Here is a 17,158-nt window from a genome sequence, read left to right as displayed (position 1 = left end):
TCTCGGGTGAGGCCACTTCCAGTTCTGCTACATCATTCACTCCTGCCTTAATTTTTATTTTAGGTATAACAATGATATTTGTTTAAATATTTTAAATTCTTGTCTTTTAGAAATACATACTGAAGTGTTTGCAGGAAAAAAAGATATGAATTGAATTTGCTTTAAATTAACACAGGAGAGGAGAAATGAGTGGGATATAGGTGAAATGAGATTTAATTATTATTTTTGGAGCTGGGTGATGCATACATGGTGAACAACTTTTTCCTAATAAAAAGTTAAAAAAAAATCAGGTGGTAGGAGGAAGAAAGAGGAGAAAGGAGAAAGGGGAATCAGCTAATTTTCATAATGGGACGTTAGTCAAAAATGAGGATTTAGACTATTAAGTATATTACACAAAATTATAGTTAAAGTAATTCCTAAAAACTAAAAACTGTACAAATATTCCAAATTTCTAGAATATGTGTGCACATGAATGCGCCCCACACACAAACACACTGTTACACCTAGTGAAATACACTAAAACAAAGGAAGTGTTAAACAATTGAATGACACTGTAACTAAGATAAAATGTATTTGCCATATCAAACTTGTAACAAGGTACACATCTATCTACGAAAAGAAAAGCCCTTAGCTGGAATTCTAAGCAGAGTCCAACAGAATGATGTGTGTAAGTGAAAACTCAGCTAGGAACAGTTGAAAATCAAAGAAGGGACAAATGTCCATACACACAAATGCAGACAAGGGGAAGCAAGAGTCATGGTCACAACATCAGACAAGGTGGAATTCAGACACAAACACAAATGAGTCAAGAAAAGTGCTTTACAGTGATGAGGGATACAATCCTCAAGGCAGATCTTACAGTTATACCTACCTGTGCACCAAATAACATTGGGTCCAAAATGCAGAGAAAAATCTACAGGAAACATTAGGAGAAATAAAGGCACATCAGCAAAAGGAGACTAATAAAACATCTTTCAGATCATGATACATTAGGTAAGCAAATGGACAAAAAAGAAGCCCTAAATCACCTAAGAACAATCTAGATGTAGAAGTAACATGTATCAAACTCTTAAATACTTAAATACTGAAACCTAAGAATTCACCTTCTTTTCAAAGACCTGTAATACCAGGCATCCTATTTATAGGAATTTACCCTGAATATATATACCTTCAATATCACAGAGAAAAAAGTCACAATATTATTCATTGTGGTATTATTTGTAATAGCAAAGTAATGGAAAGAACCTAAATCTCATACCTAGGAGATTGAATAAATAATTAATGGTCATCTACTCTATGAAAAAAATATGCTGATGTTAAAAAAAAAGATAAGAAAAATCTCTATGAATTGATAAGGAGTAATTTTAATGATGTGCTGTTAAGATTGAAAAAGAAAAAACCGAGATACAAAATATACACCATTTGCATAGGAAAAAAGGAGAAATAAGAACCTGCTATATATATGTGTGCGTATTTTTGCATAAGGATTAACCAGAAGCTGCTAAGGGTGGGTGAGAAGAGGTGGATGGGAATGAGCATCCTCAGAATACATCTGTTTAAATAGTTTTGGGACTTCCCTGGTGGTCCAGTGGGTTAAGACTCTGCTCTCCCAATGCACGGGGCACAGGTTCGATCCCTGGTTGGGGAACTAAGATCCTGCATGCCACATGGCGTAGCCAAAAAAAAAAGTTTTGACTTTTGTTCTATGTTACTGTTTTGTATAATCAAAAGAAAAGCTTAAATTAATACAGGTGAGGAAAAATCCTAAAACTAATTTTTTAAAAAATGAACCTGACTATAGGAGTTGCCAGGTGATTTCACAGCTGAAGTCTATTAAAATATTAAGCAATAGTAACTCCAATGCTATTTAAACTACTCCAGCGAATGGTAAGGAGTGAGAAAGTGAGAATCTTCCAGATTCTTGTCATAGAGCATAATACTAACATCTGACAGAAAGAGCACACCCAGAAAAAAGAAAATTAGGGAGTCATTCACTCATGAACCTCAGAGCAAAAATAGTAAATGACCCATATTCAAAAATAGGCTTTAGCGTCACATTAAAATAACAATACCTGATGAGCAAGCGGAATTCAGAGGAGCAATACCAGTAAACTTCATCTTAGGAAATAAAAGAATATATTTGGCATTTTAGTAAATTAAGATGGGAATAGAAATCAAATTGTCATCCTTATAGCTGCCAAAAGGCCTCGGATCAAATTTAATATATATTTATTTAATGGGATGGGGGATAGATGGGAAATTTCTTTATATTAGAATAAGAATATATACATCTTCATAATATACATGTACTTATTTATGTATTGCTGCAGAATTATATTCTACGCAAGAAGGAAGTGTCTCTTCGCCACTTAGTGACATGCCAAATAGGAATCTCTTTCAAAACCTGGTCAATCAGAATATTCTATTCCCTGATCAGGAAAAGTTAAAAGTACAGCATAAGTTAATGAGATCTCGGTCCTAGATTTTTGCTGGAGCTACTGAGAAAGAGGCTTTCCTCAACTCAGACATCATTAGTAGGACCTTTGAATTGTGACTGCAGAGACAGACCAAGCCTTGAGAGTTATGCAGAATCCAACCAGAGTTGTCAAAGCAAATTGGTGTTCTGGGAACTATATCTAACCTCTGGGTCGACATATCTGGACATAGACTGATTGTGGTCTAATTAGCCTATTTCTAAGAGGACTGAAAAGGAATTAAGCCAGCTTCAGCACTTCTACAATATAGAAGTTCCTGTAAATCAGTAAGAAAGGGATAGGACACCTAAAATTTTTTTGAAAGGGTGAAGGATATTAATAGGTAATTCACATGAGAACTAATCAGAGAGATGCCTCACTTCTCTAATTATCAGGGGAAAGCAAATTAAAACAAAACCAGATACAATTTTACAGTCCTTAGTTTGTCAATAATTTGAGGCTTCAGAACACTAAGCTCTGAAGAGGACGTTGGAGAGTAAGAGCCCTCGGACACCGCTGGTGGGACTACCTGCATACAGAGCCATTGGAGAACAGCCTCCAGTATTCTTGAAACTGTGGCTGCAGATGCCCTGGGATTTAGCAATCCCAGGCCTGTGTGCAAGTACCTGCCACAAAAACTACCTCACAAGTGCAAACAGAGATGTAAACCTGTGAGCTGGGAAAAGCATAGCTTTCAGTAGCAAGGAGTTAGACATAGTGACGTCCATCTAAACGTGAACTACCAATAAAATAGAATTCTATGCAAAGGTTAGAAGAAATTAACTGGCTTTGTGTTTAGCTACATGGATAAATCTCAAAAATACAATGTTGAGTGAAAAAGTAATGAACCAAATGAGGTTAAAAGCACAATGCTACTTAAGTAGGTTTTACAAAACATGAAACCTACTATGTATACATGTAAATAAAATGATGGAAGTGTGTATGTTAAATACATGAGAAGAGGAAGGAGAAGTGAGACTGGGTATCATAAATGAAAGAAGAAATCAAATTTTAAGAATTTAAATATCCATGTATAGACTTATGATATGTCATAAACCAAGGAGCATGACCACCTTGATTCTGTTCAAATGAGGTCAAAAATGAATAACCTATAAGTTATAAAGCCCATTCCATTTTTTAAATTTAATGAAAACATATAAAATGATAATGGTCATGATTTGGAATTACAAAGCAAATAAAACAAGAAACAGGGCTTCCCTGGTGGCGCAGTGGTTGAGAGTCCGCCTGCCGATGCAGGGGACGCGGGTTTGTGCCCCGGTCCGGGAAGATCCCACATGCCACGGAGCGGCTGGGCCCGTGAGCCACGGTCGCTGATCCTGCGCGTCCGGAGCCTGTGCTCCGCAACGGGAGAGGCCACGACAGTGAGAGGCCCGCATACCGCAAAAAAAACAAAACCAACAAAAAAAAAACCAAGAAACAACTAAAACTATTCCTCCAGAAATAAATAGATCAACAAAGGATGGCATATTAGTTCAATAAAATGTCCTCAGGCCCCTAAAAATTAATACTAAGACTATAAAGCATAAGTCAACATTGTAAATTAATATATGGAGAACTTGTTTTGGAAACAGAATGCAAACTATCATATTTCAATGTTAAACAAAAGATTAAAACGTACCGAAAGAAACCCACAACCCACAGAAAAATGTAAAACTGGTGAGCTTTAGGGATGCCTGTGGGATTATGGATGAAATTACCTTTAATGACAAAAATTTTTTTTAATTAATACCACAAATGTGAGCATGAATAATAACAAGAAACAAAGCCAAGAAATACATTAGAACTGGTTTTTGTAGCAACCATCTCTGGGTTTCAGCTTGCTTGCTCATCTGATTGTTTTTTCTTTTTAATTGTGGCAAAATACACATAACATAAAATTTATCATCTTGACCATTTTTATGTGTGCAGTTCAGTGGCATTAAGTATATTCACATTGTTGGGAAACCACATTCCATCTTTAGCACACTTCATTTTGCAAAACTGAAACTCTGTATCCATTAAATAATAACTACCGATTTCCTCCTCCCAGTCCCCAGCAAACACCATCTACATTCTGTCTCTATGAATCTGACTACTCTGGGGACCTCATATAAGTGGAATCATGCAATGTTTGTCCTTTTGTGAACAGCTTGTTTCACTCAGCTTAATGGCCTCAAGTTTCATCCATATTGTAGCATGTGTCAGAATTTCCTTCTTTCTTAAGGCTGAATAATATTCCATTGTTTGTATGTACCATGTTTTGTTTATCATTCATCTGTCAATGGACACAGGGGTTGTTTTCATTCTTTGGTTATTGTGAATAATGCTGTCATGAACATGGCTGTGCTCATCTGATTTTTAAATAATAACATTTGGGCTTTCATCGGATGCCCCAAAGCGATACCCTCAAGAACTTAAGGTACAGATACTGGAAAGACCACAGCACCCTAGTGATTGCTAATTCCAGCCAATGCTTGACCATTTAGTAAGGGGCATGTCTGGTCACAGGCAGAAATAGTATAGCACAGGGAACTATAGTCAATATCTTGTAATAACCTATAATGGAAGAGAATGTAACAAAAGAATATATGTATGTATGCATGTATAACTGAATCATTTTGCTGTATATCTGAAACTAACAGAACATTGTAAATCAACTGTATTTCAATTAAAAATTTTTTTAAACGGCAAAAAAATAATGATCAGGACAGGTGGTGACAAATGGGGGATGGAATAAGCCTGAGGTTTCGTGGAAGGTGCTGTGGAGGTCTGAGAGGTGTAGAAGGGATGGGGACTGATTTCTGAATGCCCAGGGTTTGTGCTAGGCATTTTATATCATTTTGAGCTTTTAAAAAACTTTTAATTTTACTTGATTATGAAATAATTAAAATATATAGACACAACGATGTGTGTGCCTCTTGGATTTAACAGTTGGATACATTTTGTACTTTATTTATCAGAACAATGAAAATAATAACATCTATCTGTGTTTGAAAAACTTAGTCTTTTCTCCTGTATTTCTCCTTCTTTCTCATACTACTATCACACTCAAAATAATTCTGACACTTCTGGTCACCAGATGTGTGGGTTTTTTGTTTCCCACACCAAGGAATTCTGTGACACCAGCTGGGTGACCTACACTTTAATTCAGTTCTGGACCAGCTACCTGGAGACAGTGTCAGATCCCACAGGTTAAGGGCTCAGTGCCACGAGATTGCTCCCGCCCTACTTCAGATGCCAATCACAAGTAGTAAATCCCCAGGTTACCCACAACTTCTGTTGAACTTGGCTACAAATCAGAGGTTCCCATGATTCCCTGCCCCTTGGATTCAATTATTTGCTAAAGCAGCTCACAGAACTCAGGAAAACACATTTACCAATTTATGAAAGGATATGATAAAGGATACAAATGAACAGTCAGATGAAGAGATACATAGGGTGAGGTCTGGGAGGGCACTGATCATAGGAGCTTCTGTCCCTCTGGAGTTGGGGTTCATTACCCTCTCAGAACATAGATATATTTTTCAACTGTGGAGGCTTCCTCCCGTACACATCATCAATTATATATTTTTTAATTTATTTATTTTATTATTTTATATTTATTGTTTATTGCTACATTGGGTCTTCCCTGCTGCACGCGGGCTTTCTGTAGTTGCAGCGAGCCGGGGCTACTCTTCATTGCAGTGTGTGGGCTTCTCATTGTGGTGGCTTCCCTTGTTGCAGAGCACAGGCTCTAGGTTCACGGGCTTCAGTAGTTGTGGCACACAGGCTCAGTAGTTGTGGCTCACGGGCTTAGCTGCTCCACGGCATGTGGGATCTTCCTGGACAAGGGATCGAACCTGTGTCCCCTGCACTGGCAGGCAGATTCTCAACCACTGTGCCACCAGGGAGGCCCGGCATCATCAATTATTAAGTCTATTTCTAGCCCCTATCCCCTCCCTAGAGAAGTGGGAGGGAAGGGGGCTGAAAAGTCCAAGCTTCCATTCATGGTTTGGTCTTTCTGGTGACTGGTCCCCATCCAGGAGTCATCTAGGAGCTCACACAGAGTTGCCTCATTAGAACAAAAGATTCTCCTAGTGCTCTTATTACTTAGGAAATTACAAGGGTTTTAGAAGCTCCGTGCCAGGAATTTGGGGCAGAGACCGATATATATATATATATATATATATATATATATATATATATATATATATATATATTTCTTGTTTTTTCCACACTACCTCATAGAGTTGTTTGAAAATTAGACTTAATATATACAAAAGGGCTTAGAACAGGGCTTGGCACATGGTAAGCCTTCTATAAGTGTTAGCTACTATTTTAATTAAAGGGAAGAATAGTGCTTATGCTAGAAGTTTCAGACATGTTCTCTTGGCACTGAATCTATACCTCCTAAAATATATATCCAGATGTCAAGCCCTCCCAGCACAGAAAGATATTACTTTTAGGATTAATGTGATATCAGTACTGTGAAGAGTGTTTGCGTGTTTGTTTCACTTCCAATTGGTAAGGAATGCTGAATTCAGATGAGCATCTCCGAGGAATAGCTGAGCTTTGGCATAAACCTTGTCCACAAAAGAATTGCTACATTGAGTTGTTTGGTTTCCTTGTGTTATCAAGTCCAAGCTCTTACTGCTGGCTGCATGACAAGCCAATAAATTGAGAGACAAGTTGTTGGGGCAAGGAATAGTGACTTTATTTGGAAAGCCAGCAGACCAAGAAGATGGTGGACTAGTGTCCCAAAGAACCATCTTACCTGATTTAGAATTCAGGCTTCTTTTTTACTAAAAGGGGAGGGGGTGTGGCTGGTCGTTGCAGACTTCTTGGTCCTGGAATCCTTTGTTCTTGTAGCTGTCCAGGTAGGTCTGGTCACAATGTTTCTATAAACTTCCACCAAGACAAATGTTACTCTCCCTTCTGCAAATTTTTATCTCTATATGAATGGAAAAGTGTTATACCTTTAAAGGTTAGAGCCTTGAGAATGGGCTAACGTGTATATTTCAGCCTATAGGCAACATTCTCTTACAAAAGGTACAGAGCCCGAATGACTAAGCACAGGCAGCAGAGCACAAGGGTTAGAGCTAAAGGAATAGATCCAGTATGGAGTCAGGTTTGTCCTCTCTTACACTTGCTCAGGAGAAAGAAGCAAGGTGCAATTAGAATTCTAGTGATTTCCCACAAGGAAATTTGAAATATTTGCTTGTAAATGAATTTTAAAATGAGATTTATTACAATAACTTGAGGGCTTGGCTGTTTGTCCTGAATATATCAGATTAGAGGTGGCCTGTTGAGAGATGTGGGGTGGACAGGTACACCAGGAACTCTATTTTCTCTAAATGTCTGGCCCATATTCAAGGGTTTTTGTCCTACTGTTTGACCCCTGAAGGGAATTAAAGTCTTTGAATACTTAATCTAAAGGTTTGCAAATTCTTATAAATAACTAAAACAGGAAAATGAAGAAAAAAGAAAGCTAAGGCAAGAGATAACGTGCATTTGGCAGGTATTACTAATGACCTTTCCCCAGCTCATGATAGTGCGGCTCTCTTGTAATACAGATGAACTCAATTCAAAGGCAATTTGCAAAGGTTAGATACTACAAAAACAAATTGAGAGTGCTCATTATGATGGGAATAAATTATTATAAATATATGAGTTTTCTCATTGAAGCTTACATTTTTCAATGTAATCAAATTAGTGGAATGAATTTTGATTAGAAGTCTAGTAAGACTCAGGGATGCTTGGTTTGATGTCGTCCTTTCATATTTGCCCTCAACTTGACTGACACCAGACCGAAGCTTCTAGAACAAGGTCCAATCTGCATCCTATCTGGGATGTTTAATGGCTGAAGTAGCCGACAGCTCCACAATAGGCATGATCTGGAGATTTGTCTGATGAACATAGTCTAGAAGTGGCTTTTTTTTTTTTTTTTTCTGACTAGCTACCTCTGTTGCAAACCACAATGTGATGGAGAAAACCCAACACAGCCCCTAGCTCTTCAGGCCATATCACAGCTATTGAGCACTTGAAACATGGCTAGTGCAAATTGAAATAAATATGCTGGATTTGGAAGACTTCATAGGGAAAACAGTGTAAAATATCTTATTGTACTGATTGTATGTTGAGATGATCCTACTTTGAATACAGTGGGTTAAATTAAATACATTACTAAATTTAATTTCCCCTGTTTCTTCTTTTTATTTTTTAATGTGGCTGTTAGAAAAGTTTTAATTACACATGTTCCTTGTGTTATATTTACATTGGACAATGCTGTCCTAAGGGGCTGGCTGCTGCTTTGTTTCTCTCACCCTGGCTCAGGATCAATCAACCCACCCCATTCCCATGCAGCACTGAATTGTAAACTTCAGAGACTCTTCCCTCAGACCCGTGGGATATTGGCTGTGCCTGCTTAGGAATTTGGGTTTGGGTTGCCAGCCTCTTTCCACCCATAGCATCTTTCTGGGTTGCAGCTCTGTATATGTCTTAATGGCCTCCAGTTTCTTCCTGAGTTTACTCACAACTTTTTTTCCCAGCATGTTCTTTGGCTGGGAGAATGGCATAGCAAACCCTGAGTTGAAGTTTTAACACCACTCTCCTTTAAATAATGAATCTAGAGTAAGGTAATTAATTGGAGACCAACTGATTAAATATCAGGATAGAAAAAAGGTTTTTTTTTTCTAGATGAAAATTTGGGGCTACATATTTTTCCTTTGATTAAATACACTGCTTCATTTTCCTCTCCACAAGTAAGAATATGTGGTCTTTTGTACACCTACCCTCTCAACAAATTCATTTTCTCTTGAAACAAAATCCAAACCCTTTCCATGACCTGCTAGGTCCCTTATGCTCTGGTGCCTGCTTGCCTCTCCAATCTCTTCTTAGGCCAGTTTCCTTGCCCATCCAGCTCCCTGCCTTTCCCCTTCTCTAAATGTACCAAACAAAGCCTTCAAACTAAGCTCTTTGCTCTCCTGGAATACTCAACCTTCCCTACTATGACGCCACCCATCCTCCTCTCTTTTCCACCTGCTTTTATTAGCTAAATACAATGTAGCTAGTAAAGCAAGAGAAATGAAAATTTTTCCACAGTAAAATAGATAAACAAATAAAAATCTCATAGGTATCATAAAGATTTGATGAGTGAGAGTCATGGCAAGAGTCCTTATTTTAAAAGTATATATCTTGCACAGAATGTCGTCCTATAGGAGGAAAGACAGAAGGATGGCACCCTGTGTTGAGAAGTTACATCTATAAACAAAGCAGAGATCTGAGAAAGGAAGCTAAGTATGTCGGGGGGGGTGTGGGGGAAGAGACAGAGAAGAAAAAAAAAACAACTAAAAATAGAGTTGCCTTATGATCCAGCAATCCAACTCCTGGGCATATACCGAGACAAAACTATAATTTGAAAAGATACATGCGCTCCTATGTTCATAGTGGCACTATTTACAACAGCCAAGACATGGAAACAACCTAAATGTCCATTGACAGATGAATGGATAAAGAAGATGTGGTACATATACATTGATACAATGGATTATTAGTCATCAAAAAGAATGAAATAATGCCATTCACAGCAACATGGATGGACCTAGAGATTATCATACTAAGCGAAGTAACTCAGAAAGAGCAAGACAAACACCGTGTGATATCACTTATATGTGGAATCTAAAATATGATACAAATCAACATATCTATGAAACAAAAACAGACTCACAGATATAGAGAACAGACTTGTGGTTGCCAAGGGGAAGGGGGGTTAGGGGAGGGAAGGAATGTGAGTTTGGGATTAGCAGAGGCAAACTATTATGCATAGGATGGATAAACAACAAGATGGATAACTGAGTCACTTTTCTGTATAGAAGAAATTAAGACAACATTGTAAATCAACTATACCTCAATAAAGTAAAAAAAAAAAAAAAAAAAAAGAGGGAGAGAAAGACTCACCCAAGATGTTATGGGAGTAGTCTATTAATGGACTGGCAGTGGGTGATACTCCAAAGGCATCTTGTTCATTTACATATTTACTCGTTAAAAGGTTTGTGTCATCCTCCTCTGTAAGTATCTTGTTTATTTATTTGTTAAAGAGTTTGTGTCGTGGTCTGAAATTATCTTGTTTATTTACCTATTCAGTTGTTTATTATAAATCAGATTGTGTCACTTCTTTGTAGAAAAACATCCAATTTGTCCTCCAACAACATCACGAGTAAAAACCAGTTCCTCATCCTGGCTGGCAAGCTCTCTGACCTCACCATATCCCACTTGCCCCTTGCCAGCCACACTCCAGCCACAGTACTTCGTTCTGTCCATCGAACACTCAGAATTGATTACCAATATTTAGACCCTTTGCCCAGGCTGTGCTCTGCCGTGAATGTCCTTCCTCCTGAACCCAGCATGGTCCACAGTTGCTGTATAGTAGATCGCTACTCGAAGTCACCTCCTCTGACCAGTCTTCCCTGAGGCCCAATCGGAGGTAGCCACTCTCTACCACAGCACTCTCCCAGGTTTTCTGTTCAGCCCCATCTGATACTTTCTCGTTTCTCTTGTTTCATCAACTAGAATGTAAGCTCCCACAGATGCAGGAACATTGCTGTCTCTTCAGAACCTGAAAAAGTACCAAGGGGAATCTTTAATTCCACTCCTGGGGCATAGGAATTAGAAAATGAGAGATGGTCATGATTAACAGACGACATGATTGTGTGCATAGAAAACCCAAATCTTTTGGTAGGAGAATTTAGCACATTTGCTGGATATGAAAAACGGTTTACAAATATTAATTATAGTCTAAGTTCCCGCAACACGCAACTTAAAAATGCTATTTCAGAAGATGTTATCTACAATAGTATAAAAAATAATTTGTACAAGGAACATGCTTTGTGATTAATAACACAAAACAGAATCTTTTGAATAATTTATGTTTGCTACTAATTAGGTGATATTCAAATTCATCCCTATGACCTTACTTCAATGAACTTACATTCTGATGTTTAAAGGGAGAGATTAGTCCTTTTTTATTTAACTTTTTATTTTATATTGGAGTATATCCGATTAACAATGTTGTGATAGCTTCAGATGCACAGCAAAGCGACTCAGCCATACACATACATGTATCCATTCTCTCCCAGAAGATTAGTCCTTTTTTTACTGAGGTGTGATATTGCAGTTATATCTGCTTTTTATCCCTAATCATCCTCACCACAAATGAATTTACATTAAGAAGGCCAAAGTTAGAAGAACAAACTACAGGTAGTACATGTACTTCTCTCTCTCTATATATATATATATTTTTAATTAATTTATTTATTTATTTTTGGCTGTGTTGGGTCTTCGTTGCTGTGCGCAGGCTTTCTCTAGTTTCAGCGAATGGGGTCTACTCTTCATTGCAGTGCACGGGCTTCTCATTGTGGTGGCTTCTCTTGTGGGGGAACACGGACTCCAGGCGCACAGGGTTCAGTAGTTGTGGCACGCAGGCTCAGTAGTTGTGGCACACAGGCTCAGTAGTTGTGGCTCGCGGGCTCGAGAGCGCAGGCTCAGTAGTTGTGGTGCAGGGGCTTAGTTGCTCTGCAGCATGTGGGATCTTCCTGGACCAGGGATCTAACCCGTGTCCCCTGCATTGGCAGGTGTATTCTTAACCACCGCACCACCAGGGAAGTCCCTATACTTCTATATTTTAAAAGTGCAAAATTCATGCCGTGAAAATTCCTTGTAGAATGACTCTAATTAAAAACAGCTAAATGAGTGACAAAGAAATGAGACAAATAAGATCTGCAATAATGTTATTACTCACATTAAAACATTCTTAAAATTATAATTACCATATATTATAATTTAATAATCAAATAAAGCCTATTAATTTTATTTCAGTAAAATATTTTTGTTAGCCTTATTAATATTAACCATGGAGTCAAGGTAATAGTACTCATTAAAACACTAGGAAAACTGAAAATACAACAAAAAAAATCTGTAATGCCTTAAGTAGAGTCCCAAATGTGTAAAATGCAGCCTACCTTATCGTCAGCTACATTCCTTACATGAGCACCATCTGTCTTGTGTATCCTATGATCCTGTATTCAAATCCTGGCTTTGCCCCTTAGCAGCTGTGTGATCCCAGGCAAGCTATTTAACCTCTCTGGGCCTCAGTTCCACATCTGTAAAAAGGGAGTTGTAATACTTACCTCCTAGGATGGTTGTATGTAAAGACTAAACTCGGGGCTTCCCTGGTGGCGCAGTGGTTGAGAGTCCGCCTGCCGATGCAGGGGACGCGGGTTCGTGCCCCGGTCCGGGAAGATCCCACATGCCGCGGAGCGGCTGGGCCCGTGAGCCATGGCTACTGAGACTGCGCGTCCGGAGCCTGTGCTCCACAACTGGAGAGGCCACAGCAGTGAGAGGTCCGCGTACCGCAAAAAAAAAAAAACAAAAACCAAGACTAAACTGGTGAAAACATATGAGGCCCAGAACACAGCCTGGCATATAGTAAGCACAATAAATGTTAGCTATCACTGTCACACCACTGGAAATTTGCACACCCTTCAGGAACCATGTGTAGTTGTCTAAGATGTTAGGTAACACTTCCACTGAGCTTCAAAGAACGTTGGTTGACTGCTTTCTCTACACATAGGAGAGACAGCTATTGCAGTCACGGGCCATTTTAAGAGAAGGTCTGGCTAGGTGCTTTTTTTACTCCACAACTGTTTTTCCAGAGAAAGGATCACAAGATCATTCACTCCTCCTCCCTCTGTGCAGCCTCTCATCCAGCTAAGGAAATCGCCAGGCCGAAGCCATGACATCTTTCCCGTAGGAGAGAACTGAACCAACAGCCCCGCTGCCAGCTTCTCAGTCATTCATCCCGGGACAGTTGACCTTGCTGGACCATCATTAAGCAGAATCTGGGTCACTTTAACAGGGTAGAAACTGAGAGGCTGCACAGATTCTTTTATTTTTTTTTTTTTTTTGGCCGCGTTGGGTCTTCGTTGCTGCACACGGGCTTTCTCTAGCTGCGGCGAGCGGGGGCTACTCTTCGTTGCGGTGCACGGGTTTCTCATTGCAGTGGCTTCTCTTGTTGTGGAGCGCGGGCTCTAGGCACTCAGGCTCAGTAGTTATGGTGCACGGGCTCAGTAGTTGTGGCTTACAGGCTCTAGAGTGCAGGCTCAGTAGCTGTGGAGCACAGGCTTAGTTGTTCAGTGGCACATGGGATCTTCCAGGACCAGGGATCGAACCCGTGTCCCCTGCATTGGCAGGCGGATTCTTAAACACTGAGCCAAGAGGGAAGTCTCTGCACAGATTCTTAATGTCTTACCCAACTCTCCTTGGTCACTGGGCCCCTTCCTTTCACAACCTCCATGGGTAGCAGCAAATTTACTATCACAGCCACATGTGGCACTCGAGAAGCAAACATTAATTTATTAAATATGTCTTGCTGATGTTCCTTTAAAAAAAATCATACATACACACAACACACAGATAGAGAGACACAATCACTGCCTAAAATAGAAGATATTTATGGTCTTAGTTTTAGTACACGGTGGACTTAACTATGTAGTTTTTAGGATAACTGAATCATGTCCTCTTCATTTATATCAAGAGAGAAGAGATATGGGAACATATGTATATGCATAACTGATTCACCTTGCTATAAAGCAGAAACTAACACACCATTGTAAAGCAATTATACTCCAATAAAGATGTTAAAAAAAAAAAGGTGGTAGATGGAGCAGTTTTCAGATTAATAGAGAAGTCAGGAGACATCTCTACTTTTGTTTCTTTCCTAAATTATGGGACCATAATTAAGAGAACTTTCGTCTTAAGAAGCAAACTTCATCTCCCACACTGGAGTGTCTCCTTTCCATTTGCAAACTGCAAATATTCATGTAGCTAAATTATATGTTAAATTACTTTCACTCCACAGGCACTGAGGTCTTCTCAGGTGTAAACCAAAGAAACCAAATGGAAACCAAATTTGGTCCATCACAACTGACAAGAATCAACTCAAGGTGATGGTTTGCTCACTAACTGTACACCCTTCCTCAGCGTTCTGATTCCAGGCTGTCTTTCATTCTTTAAGAGTGCTGTGTTAGGACTTGTCAAGGGAGAGCTACAGAAAAAATACTTATGTTCTTGCACTTAGGGGATATTTCCATGGTGTCTGTGGGCCTTTTTAAAGCACTGTTGGTTTGGCATGATTATACATAAAGCAATTGAAACAGAGTTCTCCAGTGTATACGTATCATTTTCTTCTTAATTTACGAGAGATTTTCTGTTAGAAGAAAAGCTGCAGCAATTAATTGAACAGCCCTTGATCTTGAACTAGGGGAATATTAAGAGTGTCTAGCACTGTGCTGCTTTCATGATTGGAGCTCAAGAAGTATTTGCTGTTGGGTCGGTTGGAAAAGATACACTGGACGTGGACAGACACACACAAGCCTCGAAGTTGCCGGGGGGGCATCGCTGCTGTGATGTCATGGTCTTTGCAGCTGCAAAAGTCTCGATGGAAACCTATTAATATTAATTCATTAATATTAATTATTAATATTAATTCCCAGTAAGCATTCTAGACGAATGAGGGAGATGCACTGGGTGCAGATTCCTAGCTGTGTTAATTATTACAACATTTTTTGCCTTTTAGATTTAAGGCAATCGAAAACAAGTTTTAGCTCCCCATTTGTCTGTTTAATTAGAATCAGTTTAATGTTTATCTGGAATTTCTTTTCTATGCCTCACCTGTTCAGGATCAAATTAAGAAAATAAAAATAAATTCATGGATGATGAATGCTTAAGGGTAATGCTCAGCTTGAGGGTAACAACCTAAATTAGACAAGGTTTTCTCAGCTAAAAGTTGGTTTTCTCACAACCAACTTTACTGAGAGAACTTAAAGAATCAAAAGAAAACTTCTACCGACTCCAACAGACCATCTCTTCCCACATTCCCACGTGTCTCCTGTTGATGACAGATATTCAAGATCAGGTTATAAAAGGCATCGTTGCTTACATTTAATGTGATCCCTGATGTAGCTGCGTCTAAAGCTACAACTTATCAGTTTTCCATTTGTTGCATCTGTTCTTTGTTCTGTTTTTCCTCTTTTTCTGCCTGCTTTTGGATCTCTTGCTGGCATATCAACTGTCACTCTCTGTATTGTTTAGTGGCTTCTCTAGGTTCAGAGTGTCCTCTCTACCTTATCACACCCTGCCTGAAAGTAACCTTCAGCTATCCTGCAAGAGCTTTAAGAAAGCATACTTTCATTTCTCTCCTCCCAGTCTGTACACTGTCGTTATCATCAAATGTTTTCTACTTATATTTTAAACACCATACTATATTGTCTTTGCTTTAAACAAAATATTTAGATGATAAAAAAAGTCTTTTTACTCACATAGTTACTATTTCCAGGGCTCTTTAGTTCCTGTGTAGAACTTCAATCCATGTCTTATACCGTATACGAAACTCAATTCAAAATGGATCACAGACCTAAATGCAAAACCTAACATTATAAAAATTCTAGAAGAAACAGAGGAGACAATCTTTATGATGTAGGGTTAGGCAAAGATTTCTTAGATATGATCAAAATCACAATCCATAGAAGAAAAAAAACTGGACTTCATCAAAATAACAAGTGCTCTTTGAAAGACACTGTTAATAAAATAAAAGCATAAGCCACAGTCTGGGAGAAAATATTTGCAAGTCTTCTACCTGAAAAAGGACTTGAACGCAGAATATATTAAACACTCTAATAAACTCTAATTAGAAAACAAACCCAATAAAACAAATGGGTATAAGGTTTGAACAGATATTTACTAACGAAGATAAATGGATGGCAAATGGACACATTAAAATATGCTTGGCATCACCAGTCATTATGGATATGCAAATTAGAACCTCAATGAGACACTACTACATACAAATTAGACATATCACTACTTTCAAAATAGACTGACCATATCAAGTGTTGGCAGAGATATGGAGCAACTTGAACACTCCTTCACTGCTGGTGAGACAATCGTTCAACCGTGTTGGAAAACGGTTTGGCAATCTTAAAAAGTTAAACCTGTATCTACCATATGATCCAGCTATCCCACTTCTTAGGTATTTTCCCAGGACAAATGAAAGTATGCATCTATACAAAGACTATTACATGAATGTTCATAGCAGCTTTGTTTGCAACAGCAAAAACTGGAAGCAGCAAATGGTTGGATAAACAAATCCATAGAGTGGAAGACCTGCTGCAGTAGCCGTCTTGAAACGCTTAGTAATCGTATCTGTGTGAAGTTTGCTGGGAGCATCCACAAGGGCTGGAGCCTCCTCTCAGGTGAGGCCCGCTTCCTGGGGACAGTTCAAGCCCTGGTCTGGGAAAATCCCACATGCCTCGAAGCAACTAAGCCCATGCACTGCAACCACTGAGCCTGCGCTCTAGAGCCTGCAAGCAACAACTACTGAAGCCCGCGTGCCTAAAGCCCGTGCTCCACAACAAGAGAAGCCACTGCAATGAGAAGCCTGTGAACTGCAACAAAGAGTAGCCCTTGCTCGCCACAACTAGAGAAAGCCCGTGCACAAACACCCAATGCAGCCAAAAATAAATAATAAATAAATGTTTAAAAAGATAAAATAAAATAAAACCACTGTCCTTCCACTTGCTCTAACTTTATCCTTTCAGTGGTTTTGTCTTTTGTTGAGAAAATGGAGGGCAGATTGCACGTGCAATTGAGTT

Source organism: Delphinapterus leucas, chromosome 8 (genome assembly GCF_059928025.1).
Source record: "Delphinapterus leucas isolate spDelLeu-1000000601 "Yukka" chromosome 8, BTC_Dleu_Yukka2, whole genome shotgun sequence".
Classification (NCBI taxonomy): Eukaryota; Metazoa; Chordata; class Mammalia; order Artiodactyla; family Monodontidae; genus Delphinapterus; species Delphinapterus leucas.
The sequence above is the reverse complement of the archived record's forward strand: the minus strand, read 5'-3'. Positions refer to the sequence as shown.